Below are 12,698 nucleotides of genomic sequence, written 5' to 3' on the forward strand. Positions count from 1 at the left end.
GTGAGTGAAAAATGCTTCAGATGTTCTATAACATACCGCACAAAGGTGAGTGCCATAAATTACCAATTAGGTACGCTTAATACGAAGTATTAGAATTTGAGTTAAGCGTCCAGTTACTAGAGTCCATTTTGTATTTGCACACGAATGCGCCGTAATGATAATTCATTTCCCGATGACAACGAATGACGACAATGTGGAAGACATTAATCTCTAAGATTCAATCATGTGCGCATACTTACTGCGCATTCACGGGCACAATGCCCACTCCAGTACAATAGTCGCAAGCCAAAATATCACAATATTGGTAAGTCTTTCATTCGATTCGGTCCGTTACCGAAACTATAGTGCATTCTAGATAAAGGTGCAACTCGAAGTAGTTTTGATACAATTTTGATTTGAAAGTAATAAATATGTATTTACCCGGATACTTTATTTATTGTTTCGGCGTTCACTTTATGGTAAAATAATAATAATAAAACCCTTATCCGCACCCAATGGTGCATAGGGCACTGCGTCATATAAACGCAGTGTTATCTTGATCGTCTACACGTGAAGGAAAGGTGATCAGCCCTCCGCTTCAGGTACCAGTCCAGGGTAATATTGAATAAATATGACAGTGAAAAAATCACTTATATTTATTTTACCCCCCTTGGGAATCGAACCCGGGACCTCCAGAACGGTAGCCGAGCGTGCTGACCATTACACTACGGAGGCGGACCTTTATGGTAAAACGTGATTAAATTGTTAATGAGAATGTTTGTTTTTTCCCAATTGAGTTGTATTTGTTTGTAACGACTAACTTTGGAAACTACTAGTCATTAAATATATATATAAAATTCAAATGGTAAAAAAAAGTGTTCTCATTTGCAATTTATGTCTTCTTATTCTTCAAACCACTATTCACACCCGATAGTGCATAGGGCACTGCATTATATAAGCGCAGTGTTATTTTGATCGTTAACACATGAAGGAAAGGTGATCAGACCTTCTCTTCAGGTACCAGTCCAGGGTTATATTGAATGATATTACAATAAAAAAATCACTTTTATTTATTCCTGCAAATCAAACCCGGGACCTTCAGTATGGTAGCCAATTTAGGACAATTTATATGCCAGGACATAATCCGTTCGGATTATTATATGAGGGAGTTTTATGTTATTTATTGGTTTGGCGTCTTATTTTTAGAACACCGCATTTTATATTTTACATATTAAAATCAAACACTGATTTTTAGGGTCTACTTAGTTTTATATGTATTTAATTTATAGTTTAAAAAAATAGCGAGAAAGATCAAATTGTGACAATTGATTCGCCTTGTAGGGGCATTTTCAAACTACTGTCAGTTTCATAATGCCCTTATAATACAGTGCCTGCAGTAATTTATTAATGCCCTAACAAGGCGAAAAAATTGTAACTTATTATAACTTTAAAAATATATTAATATACAATTAAGTAAACCCTAAAAATCATTGTTTGATTTTAATATTTAAAATATAAATCTTATATGAGCGAATGCTTAGGTGGTCAGCGGGTGCATCATTGGAAGATAAAATAAAAAATTTATACATTCGTGGTAGCATGGATGTACTAACATAAACTTGAAGAGAAGAGGCAACTAAGATGGTATAGACACATCAGGCAGAGGACACAGAACACATCATTAACAAAAATATTTTAGTGAATCTCTTAAAAATGTTGACATCTTCATTTAAGTGAAATTATTTAGTATTTTAATTGAAAAAAAACTGATTTTGACACTAATTTTGAAAGAACATCGCTATTTTTTTAAATACATGGATTGCATGTTTTACATGAATGGAGTATACTACACATTAATATAATCGCTTGTCTATACAATTCGCTATTTACGCAATCAAGAATCTTTTCGAAAACGTGTTGCCTTCTGTGAAAAGGTGCTCTGCCAAACATCGGGTACAATGGAAGACGTCTGCGCAATAAATTTCCCGTGTAGGTACCCACCCAGTAGACACGAGTAGGTACTCACCCAGTGAAGATGAGTAGGTACTCACTTGGGCTGTTAACCTAAGAGGTCGATATGCTCAACTGTGCTCCGTAGATGCTGTTTTTATTTCAGTGCTCCTCAAAATATTTGTTCTCCTTTAGCCTGATTAATTCAGGTCTAACTCAATTATTTGTAATAGTTTGACGTTTTAAAATAAAATATATGTGTCTAAAGAAAATTGTTGGGCTGTATCATTGTTGGATGAAATTACTCATTTTAATAAGAAAAGAAGTTAAAATATACTATTCATATTATCTTTATACATGTACTAAAAGAAAATGTATATTTACATCTCACCAATAGATATTTCTAGTGAAGTTCTAGTGATTCAAGAACAAGGTTTCTAAATTGGTTCTATAAACAGAACTTCCAAGAATTTGAGTAGTGTAGTTGTCAATAATGGGTAGAATTGGTGAATGTTACACGTGTGTAAAGTGATCACTTAAACCAGTATATGTTTTATATTTGGAAACTAGTATCTTCCAACCGACTCATATTTTCATATTATTTTTTGACATCTCATCAAAGATGAAGAAGAATATGGGCATTTACCGGGGTGATGACCATCATGGGCTGGTTTAAGAGGTCACTTTACACACCTGTAACATTCATCAATTGTACTCATTATTGATAACCACCAATTTTTTGAAACACTGTTATTGAATCACTAGAACTTCACTAGTGACTATCTATTAGTGATAAGCTGTTTATTGAGCAGGAACTCTTTTATGAGTATGTGAGGTCCGAATCCTGGATTATAATCACAAACATGAGAAATGCTAGAAAATATCATTGTCAGTTTTATTATTTTAGCTTAAAATTTGACCAGTTAATTTATTTACAACATTTTGAGTGTGTCCAAATACTTGTTTACAAATCTGGAATATCTCAAATTAAAGGAGTTATTTTACACACATTAAAAATGCTGTAACTAATACTTTGTCATGCCATGTCATTAAATATTTTTTTTCGTTTCAGTAAATCTGAAAATCGTCTTAATTTTCATAAATGCACGTTGCAATTTTTTTGGAACAAAATGAATTATTTATAAATATGTTGCAAAATAAAATTTCTACATATTGTTTGTTTTCATCAATATATAATTACATATAGATACGAATATGAAAATGACATGTTCATTTTTTAATATTCTAAATATGCTTGTTTTTTTAAAGTATCTAATTTTTCAAAATAATACGAATAATACAACTAGTCATAAATAAAATAAATCAATTATCATTCTGTATACTAATTATCTGATCAATTTGCTTAGAGTATGACAAGCTCAAATTCGTACAGTTATTAAAATTTTATTTAAAATCTTTATTTTTAGAACCATTGGACATTTTGTTCTATTCTCCAGTGATGCAAGTATAATATGAGGTTTAAGTGCCTTTCTATTCTCAATACTTTTAATAATATACGACAGTTCGTTGATAAAACATGTTATCGTCTAACAATTAATAATCTTTGGCTTTTATGGTCATTTCCCAACTCAAAACTATCAATTTACAACTAAACAACATACTCGCACTCGTACATACATTTTTTGATCCTGTAAATATGTATTTAATATATTTTTACTTATTTTTTTTTTGTTTTACAAAAATGTTTATAATATTAGTAGTAACCACTCACCGAGATTTTTATGTCTACCGGTTTCAAGACGTACCCGTCCCTTTGTCAGGACAATCACTACTACAGCATGCAAACAATACCACCCTTCACCACCATAGCACCATTTACAAGTTTTACCATTTTTAAGTGTGTAAATGGTGCTATGGTGGTGAAGGGTAGTATTGTTTGCATGCTGCAGTAGTGATTATCCTGACGAAGAGACGGGTACGTCTCGAAAACGGTAGATATAATATTGGTGAGAAAATCTCGGTGAGTGGTTATATAATAATATTATTAATATTTTTGTAATTAAAAAAAAACAAGTAAAAATGACTAACCACAAAGTAAATGCTTTAAAAATTAATAATATTGAGAATATAATATATTTTATTAAAATGAAAAATATTGAATTTCTTTTTAAAAAATCTCATATTTTTCACTATTACCTTCCCTATCCTTACTATCCTACCTGTGGACAAGCATCTAAAATAGACCCTTTGCGGGTTATTCCTTTGAAATTAAAATAAATAAAATCTTTCTTTTTCGGAAGTCTGGGCATTTACGGGGCTTACAATCGTCATAAGCTGGTTTAAGTGATCACTTTACACACGTGTAACATTTACCGATTCTACCCATGATTGACAACCACACGACTCATGGAAATTCTAGATATGTTAATCAAACTCGAAACACAGTGTACGACTTCACTAGAACTTCACTAGAGGCATCTTTGATGGGATGAGGGGAGCTTTTTTTAAAACAGAAACTCTTTAATTTGTATTTGAGATCCGAATCCTGAATTACATTCACATACTTGAGAAACGCTAGAAAACATCCAATTCATTTTTTATTTTAGCTTATAATTCGACCAGTTTATTTTATTTACATCATTTTGCGAGTGTCCAAATTAAAGTTCACAAATCTGGATTATCTCCAATTAGAGGTTATTTTTTACATTATTTTTTTGACAAAACATTTTTAATTTGAGATAATTGGAGATAATCCAGACTTTTGAAGAAGTATTTGGACACTCTCAAAATGTTGTAAATACGTATGTATGTTATAAATATAAAGCACAAATCTGTTATAATGCATGGACCAGCAAAAACGATCAATTTATTTTTCTTGTGATTTGTACATCACCTTCTTTAAGTTTATCTTTTCATTACTTATAAGCATTGTAAGTGAATTTTGGCTAAAATGATTTCAAACAAATTGTGCAAAAAGACACAAAATCGATCGTCAGTATGATATCCAATGAATACAATTATTTCTATACAACGTTTGTTCACAACCGCAGTGCGCCAAGTCTATTTTGTTTGTGGTCAGTGTGATTTATTGTATCTAGAACAATTCAATTCGGGATTGAGCCCACAATTCTGAAATAGAATGATGAAAAGCAGTTGTTCGTTTGTACGCGTTTACACTATAACGAAGATATAATCTCTGGAACTTTTGTATTGATATCTCGATGAAACCATCTTCATTTTCAAAACGCCACGTTTTACAATCGGTAACAGAAGTTTTCGCCTCCACATGAGTTGATCGGTGGCAATTATTACAATCGCACCCTGTAGATAAATCAAAAATTTTTATTTTGCATTCCAATAAATGGGTCAAAACAAAACACAATGTGATTTCATTGAAAAAATTCCTACATTTTTTTAAATTTCAATAAAATAGTGGCATTTTCCTTTGCGTATGGGATACATGTTTCATGAGTGATCTTGATCCCTCTACTAAAATATCAAACTTTCACCTCATATTACCTATTCATATAAGCAAATTACTCATCTGTGAAATATGCGGACTTTATTTTATTTATGAATTTGAAAATACAAAAATGATAAATAATAAATAAATATTTTTATTTATATAGGTAGTAGAAGAATGTAAAATTTTACGTCATGGGGACTCCAACATACGTTGGTTAGTTGCACAAGCTTTTACGAGTACGGGTGTTTTACATCGAGTATCAATCTAATGCTGTTTTTAATTTATTTTATTAAAGAATGGTTGATCGAATAAATTCCACTTACATATAAAATAATCCACAACACCAGCTTGATTATATTGCCTTCATATAACTATCGATCAAGTTTACATGACGTATCATATACTGTGCCTTATGCACCACTGGGTGCGGGTAGAAAAATAAAAAGAATTATATTTTGTTTGCGCAACCCATGATTCAACTACTCAACTTTCAGACACCAGCTTTCAGAAAATATCACAAATAAATGAGCGTGCAACAGGTATAACAAGAGTATGTATGTACATATTAAGTACTATGCGAACTTTGTATCACGCCAAAATGTTGCGCATGGCATCAAGTTTTTAAAAGCTCTTAAGTTAAAGCTTCCCAAGAATATCACTTTGAAAGCTTAAGTGGCAGCCGCAGCCGGCCCTGCAGGCTACAGTCCAGTGGCGGCGCGGCACTTCGCCCGAGCGGCTACCGGGCACTGCGCGCCGTATACCTCATAATGTGGGCAACAATCTGACTACAGATCTCGGACCTCCGCAATCCGTGATAAATACCGGAATATTGGTGATAATCTCCAATCGCCTCTTAACAATCGCTCCTGTAATAAATATTGAAATATCAGACTTAATCTTTAGAGTTAAACGTTTTCAGGGTGACTGATCCAAGCGTTAAATCCAAAGTTAACTTTAATCTAGACGAAGCGCCAATAGAAATCCCATAACCCGACGCATTGGTTATGTATAAACTTGTATTGATTATGTTTCCTTTTTTTTCATCTGTAATACGTTAAGTTACCTTAAAGTTATCTTTAAACTACAGTTATCGGTCAAGGAGCTGTGCGCATTTTTAACTGGCGATGAATAAATTTGCGCAATTTTTAAATATGCATTCAACCATAAACTTGTTGTATCTTACATTTGATAACTTATCTTACATTTGATTTTTAATTTAATTGCAATATTTACTTTAAAAAGCCTTCATTAGATCAAAACTTAAGAAATTACTTCATTTATTGATTTGACAATCACTTTAAAGTAATATGTATCCATTTTTACTTTGAAGTTTTATTAGTAAAAACTGCTATTTTACCAAGTAAAATTAAATACACCCATCGTTGTACTACCAAAGAATCGATAGGATTCATAAAAAGTACAAAATGTATCGAATAAGGATTTTCGCTCTCTGGATACTTAGTTCTATGAAGTAACCACAAGAAGATCATTGAGGATGTACAATAGTGAACCGATTGGTTTGCCAACCACAGTTCACATATTTGTCCGTGAACTGTTTACCTACGCAATTATCAGCGTTACCCATAATATATGAACATACAAACGATATTCCACTAGATATTGAACGCCAAAGGTAATGAGTATGCGATATTTACTTGTATCTTGTATCTTCAAAAAAATACAGCCATGGTTATAAAAATTCTCCATGGAAGAAGTAATTTATTTATAGAAAACGGCCGAAAATAAGATTTTTATTAAATTTATACTTTTGTATAATAATTATCAAATTAAAAATAAAATGCGGTGAAATTTTTATACGAAAATATTGCATTTTACCATGAACAAAGCTTGTTAATTTTTTTTTTGTTATCTCAACGTCGATTAAAAAGCTATCACTTTAACCAATCAAAGATATATATATCGTGAATATTCGTTAGAATTCCCATCTTAATAACGAAGATATACTAGTAATTTAAAATATAAAATGGAATTACAATCTATCCACTGTTTTAGATTTCATTTTATATATCGGAATATTATACATTTATCAAAGATGTTTAATACTTAAGGATTATATTTTATTTAACTTCCTTCTCTCAAAATACCTTTCCGTTTTCGGACCAAGGTTATAACCCATTTTAGCATAAAAATATTATTTGTAGCATGGAAGAGTTATGGTTACCATCTATTGTTACAGAAAATGTATCAAAACAACAAGGCATACGGCCACAACTCATGTAAATAAAGAATCCCATTGTATAACATGACCTTATTTTGGGTGTTCATAAACATCGACATTATAAAATAAAGCGCAACTTTGTGAATTTACAGCCTCCCGCGATCTTCGCTGTGGAGGATTTCTGGGAAAAAAGTGACACAAAAATCCACCTTTTTCTCTTCACGGTCCAGATATATAGTTTATCATAATGTCCTTTCGTCCCTTTTTTGCGCTCGTGTGGCACACAACGAACAAAAGGAAGGAAACCTATGGGCAAACATGGACTAATAAAATAAATTAATGGACTCGATAAATCATGATGTCCTTGGGCGAGGCTGCGGAAAAAATTGTAACGAAATATGCAAGACTTTAGTGAAACATTCTTCCTTATTTCAGTGTAACACTCTTTAAGTTATTGCGAGGCTAGGAAAAAATTTAATATACAAGGTTTTATCCAGAAATTACCTAAAATATTTGCTTGACTTTATTTATTTTTTAGCATATTGTTTGAAAATACTGAAATGTAATCAACTTTACCCAACATTTTCCTTATCACGCGTCGTTCACATTGTGTAATACCACTTAAAAAAAAAAAAACAGTATTTCGTGAGTGGTCACGATGTGCAAACTGTTTTTTACGCATATCACATATTTTGTTTGACTGATGTGCCTTATTTGGAAGGATCTTTATTTTTATCATTTATAAAAGCTTTGAAAAAAATTGTAACAAAATATGCGAGATTTTAGTGAAATATTATTTACTAAGAAATAACAAAAAAATTGCTTAATTTAATTTATTTTTGCAACATTAATTAATTTTTTTTTTTCAAATCTCTTTTATATTTGACTAAATTGTGTACTTATTTCATAGCATCTTTTTTTCTTTTCTTTAGAAAAGCTTAAAGTTAATACATGACCTGATAAGCGAATGGTGCTTCTAAAACCGGTAGTCATGAAGTAGAGTTTTTAAGTAGTATTATACAATGTGAACGATGAATGATACTGGGAGTGTTATAAGGTGGTATTTAATTTCCAATAGTATATACAATAAACGCATTTTAGGTGGCCAGGCTATGCATTTCGCATGCCTCCCGAGAGCCGTCATCAAGATTGCCTCTTTTACAAGGAAGGCAGTAGGTTCCCGCCGTTCAGTATGTCCACTGCTGAAAATCCGTTGGCAGTTCTCGTCTGAACTTCGGGACGCGGACCTGACATGGGAGAGGATGCAAGGGAGCTGGCACTCGACAGATGAGCCTAGAGGCATTTAGTTTACTTGATATGCTCCACATAGGTAGCGGATATGGATAAAAGAATGAATAATGTATGGTAAATAACCTAAAAGCCGTAGAAAATGTTATGTTTTAGGCATGGGAGATAAATGTTTATCTACTCACATTAGTAACAAGTTAAATAAAATTATTAAAAAATAATCTCAATACAGTTAATAACTTTCATCGTTCATCATTTAAAACCAATTTTTCATAAAAAAATTAAACTCTGAACATAAATCAATTAATTGAAAAAATAAATCATTTTGATGATAACAAAAAGCCCGTTTTCGTGTATCCATATTATGATTAATCTACGATGTTGTAAAATATAAGCCTATTAGAATATATTAGAATATAATTGATTTTACATCAATTTTGACAGTTTGTTTTTATTTCTTGAGTTTTACAAAGTTTGTTTTTACTTTAATTCGGTATTGATTAAACATTTTTGTAAAATTGCAAATTGAATGTATTTAAAAATAGTTTTTTTTTAAACGCGGTTCATTGCAAGTACCTACATAACTGATTGAGTTAATTACCAAGACACCCTGTAGTTGCAGCTGAAAAATATATTCAACATATCCTACCAAGTTATACACGTTATTAGTAATTACCAAAAACACAACTTCAGTCAATTAACACACCTGGTAACAATAAAAAAAACTTGATTTTTCTTTCGTATTATGTACTTATATCACTTTACATTAACAACAGGGGCTCTGTTTATATTTTGAAAATAAACATAAATTACTGAATACTTTATTTGTTATTGAGTTTAAAACACAATCTTTACCTCTATTCTTTATCTATAGTCGTTGTCAAAGTATGGATTTCAATACGAATATTGGAAAACGATGTCGTAAGGCTTAAATTAAAAATTCTTTTGACGAAATTTTTCAAAATCTATAATGGATTTGGTATCTCCGTCTTTACATCTTGTAATGAAGAAATGGGATAGCTAATTAAAATCCGATATATCCAAAGACATTAAAAAAAAAACTAAAAAACATTTTTCCATAACATTTTTCCACAGGGACATGTAGGCATTTCTTTATACTTTGAAAATACGAACGTTCATATTTCCCCTGTTGATTAGTAATCCTCGATACTGGTCGTGTTTACATTTATAAACCCAAACGTGATTTTATAGGATTGTTTTATTTGTATATTTGTATCAAAATGATATTACAAATTAAAAAAAATACATAGTTTATTAAATCCTGGTGATTAATTGTTTGTTTTTTGTAAATATGAGAAACTTAAAACATTTGTTCACAGTCAAACCTCAGTATTCATCATTGGTTTCATAAATACGTCAACCCTTTTTTTTGACAGAAATCTGAATTTTATCAATAAAAAAATAAGGTTTTTATACAACAAAAAAATACTAAAAGTAACATCTCTTTAGAAAATAGTCATCCTAAAAAGCTTAGCATAAAATTTTTGAACACAACTAACTGTTTTTTTTTTATAAAATTTATTATTTATCAAAATTAGGCACCCGAAATGTATCGAGATGTTTTAACAAATAATTTTACAATTTCACAAAAACAGTTTTTTTCTTCAAGTAATAGTTTTAGGAAATATATACATTATTCAGTGAAAGTATGAAATTTTTGACTCGTATAATTTAGAACCTTTTTCAAAGCTCTGTCCACTATTGCAGGAAACAATTTTGTACCAGAATATTAAATTAAATGTTAATTAATAAGCCATACAACATTTACAATAGTAAATTAATCAATTTTATTTTTGAAATATAATTTTACTTTTAAAAAAGTAGAGTAGCAATGTCGGGTTAGTATCGCGGACTCTCAGTCAGAGAATATATGCAGGTTCGAGCACAATCAAGGGTGCCAAATTAAATAAGAATATCTATGTTCAGATTTACAAGATTATCCGTGTATATCAAAAGACTTTAAATATTTATCTTTAATATGGTAATGCAATATTAAGGAAACATTACATTGACACAATTAAATGAAAATAAAATTTATTCATACTGATATTTAAATAAAATGTGTAATGGCATACAGAGTGTGGAAGCGTTTTCCTTTTAAAAATAATTCTAATAAAAATATTTGTTATCATAAAATGTCGGAAACCTAACCCAAAAACCTATGCCTGTCAATAGACTTTCCTAGGGTAATAATTTTTCCTGTGTAGTGACTGACAAAATACAATACAAAAAACCTATTTAATAGGACATAATTTACCTATAATGTTTTAGATGTCACTTTGTTCCGCGATAAACGAACATTTTAAGCATACTAGTTTACAAATAATTATACTAAAGTGGTTGTAAAAAAATCCTCTCACACTTATTTTTATTATTGTCCAGGTTTGTCACATTAAAAATAAAATACAACCTATTATGCTGGCGATAAAGTTTGATTTTTAAATAACACTGCTATTGGAACTATAATATGCTGATAAACTATGCAAACAAGTTTATGAAAGAAGATTCATCGATATTAATACTGTATTTTTAAATGTTATGATTTTCGTTCAATATCTCCATGTAGCGGGCGAAGTAACGAAGTATAGCCGAATAATATCGAAATAGGGAAGCTATTTAATAGATAAAATTCAATGTCATAGATATGACAAAAATTATGTGGCAGATTACCTAAAATAGAAATAAAGCGTAGCTTTGGAGTCCTTGAAGATTTAATCCTTGATTTTTTTGTATGTGTATATTCAATAAATTTTTTCTATTTCTTGTATTAGATCTAAAAATTTGTTTTTTTTTTCAAGAAAGTCACCTCTTCTGTGATGTTGACTTCCATCTCTTTGGCGGTCTTCCGAGAAGGCGGTGACCCGGTGGTATCTCGTTGGCTACAACGCATGGGATCCTTGATTCATCCATCCTGTTGGTCTCTTCAAAATGTCTTCTTCTTTTCTTCTTTCTACTCCGTCGTACGATATATTCGGTCTCATAGGTCCTCAATTATAATACATACATACATATATAATAATAATAAATTTATAAATACTCTCATTTTGCTTACTCGATGATATTCGATCACAAGCACTTATTCATTGTAATAATCAAAATTAAAAGGGTGAGGGGTCAGATTATTATGACTGAAGACTTTAAGGCATTAGAGATCTCGGTGTTTGCGAATAATTTTATCACAACGTATCTTAAATTCAAAACTGCTGGTACGTTTGTACTAGGTACATCGTAATATTGTGACATATTAGGAAACTCATATGGGTATGACATATCGCTCACTCCTTTCAAGAACGTCATAAATCAAAAAACTTGATTTTTCAGTTGAACGTTTTTAAAGTTTAAAACTACAACACAATGTAATAAAAATAAATATCAAGCCACTTATTGAACTTTTTACTGTCCAACACATCTTTTTAAGTAAAACCTGAAAGTTTTTTCTCCATTTGAAAAATATTTAATATATTTTAATAAATAATTAAACAATACATTTTCTTCAAAATGCATAAACAACATTTTCTGCCCAGTAGCGGGTAAAGATTAAGTAAAAACATGTTTCTTTTGCTGGAATATAGTACATTTTTGGGCATTCCGAAAACATGCACATCTGAAAATTGTCGATTTTTGATTTATGACGTTCTTGAAAGGAGTGAGGGATATGTATGAAAGCATAGATGATGTGATTTTCTTGATGCTTTTGGCCTGAGAATGAGTAAACTGACAAAAACCTGGCATAAATATTTGTTACCTGGATAGTTCGTTAAATGAAGTATTACAGTGTTTTAAAAAAATAAACACTTATATAATATCACTCACAGAGTTTTATTTCATAACACACGACTAGTTTCGAAAACTAGTCATGTGTAATGAAATTAAACTCATTAAGTGGTATTTTAC

This window comes from Brachycentrus maculatus, unplaced genomic scaffold (genome assembly GCF_059751285.1).
Source record: "Brachycentrus maculatus isolate JH-2025_06_01 unplaced genomic scaffold, ASM5975128v1 h1tg000583l, whole genome shotgun sequence".
Lineage (NCBI taxonomy): Eukaryota > Metazoa > Arthropoda > Insecta > Trichoptera > Brachycentridae > Brachycentrus > Brachycentrus maculatus.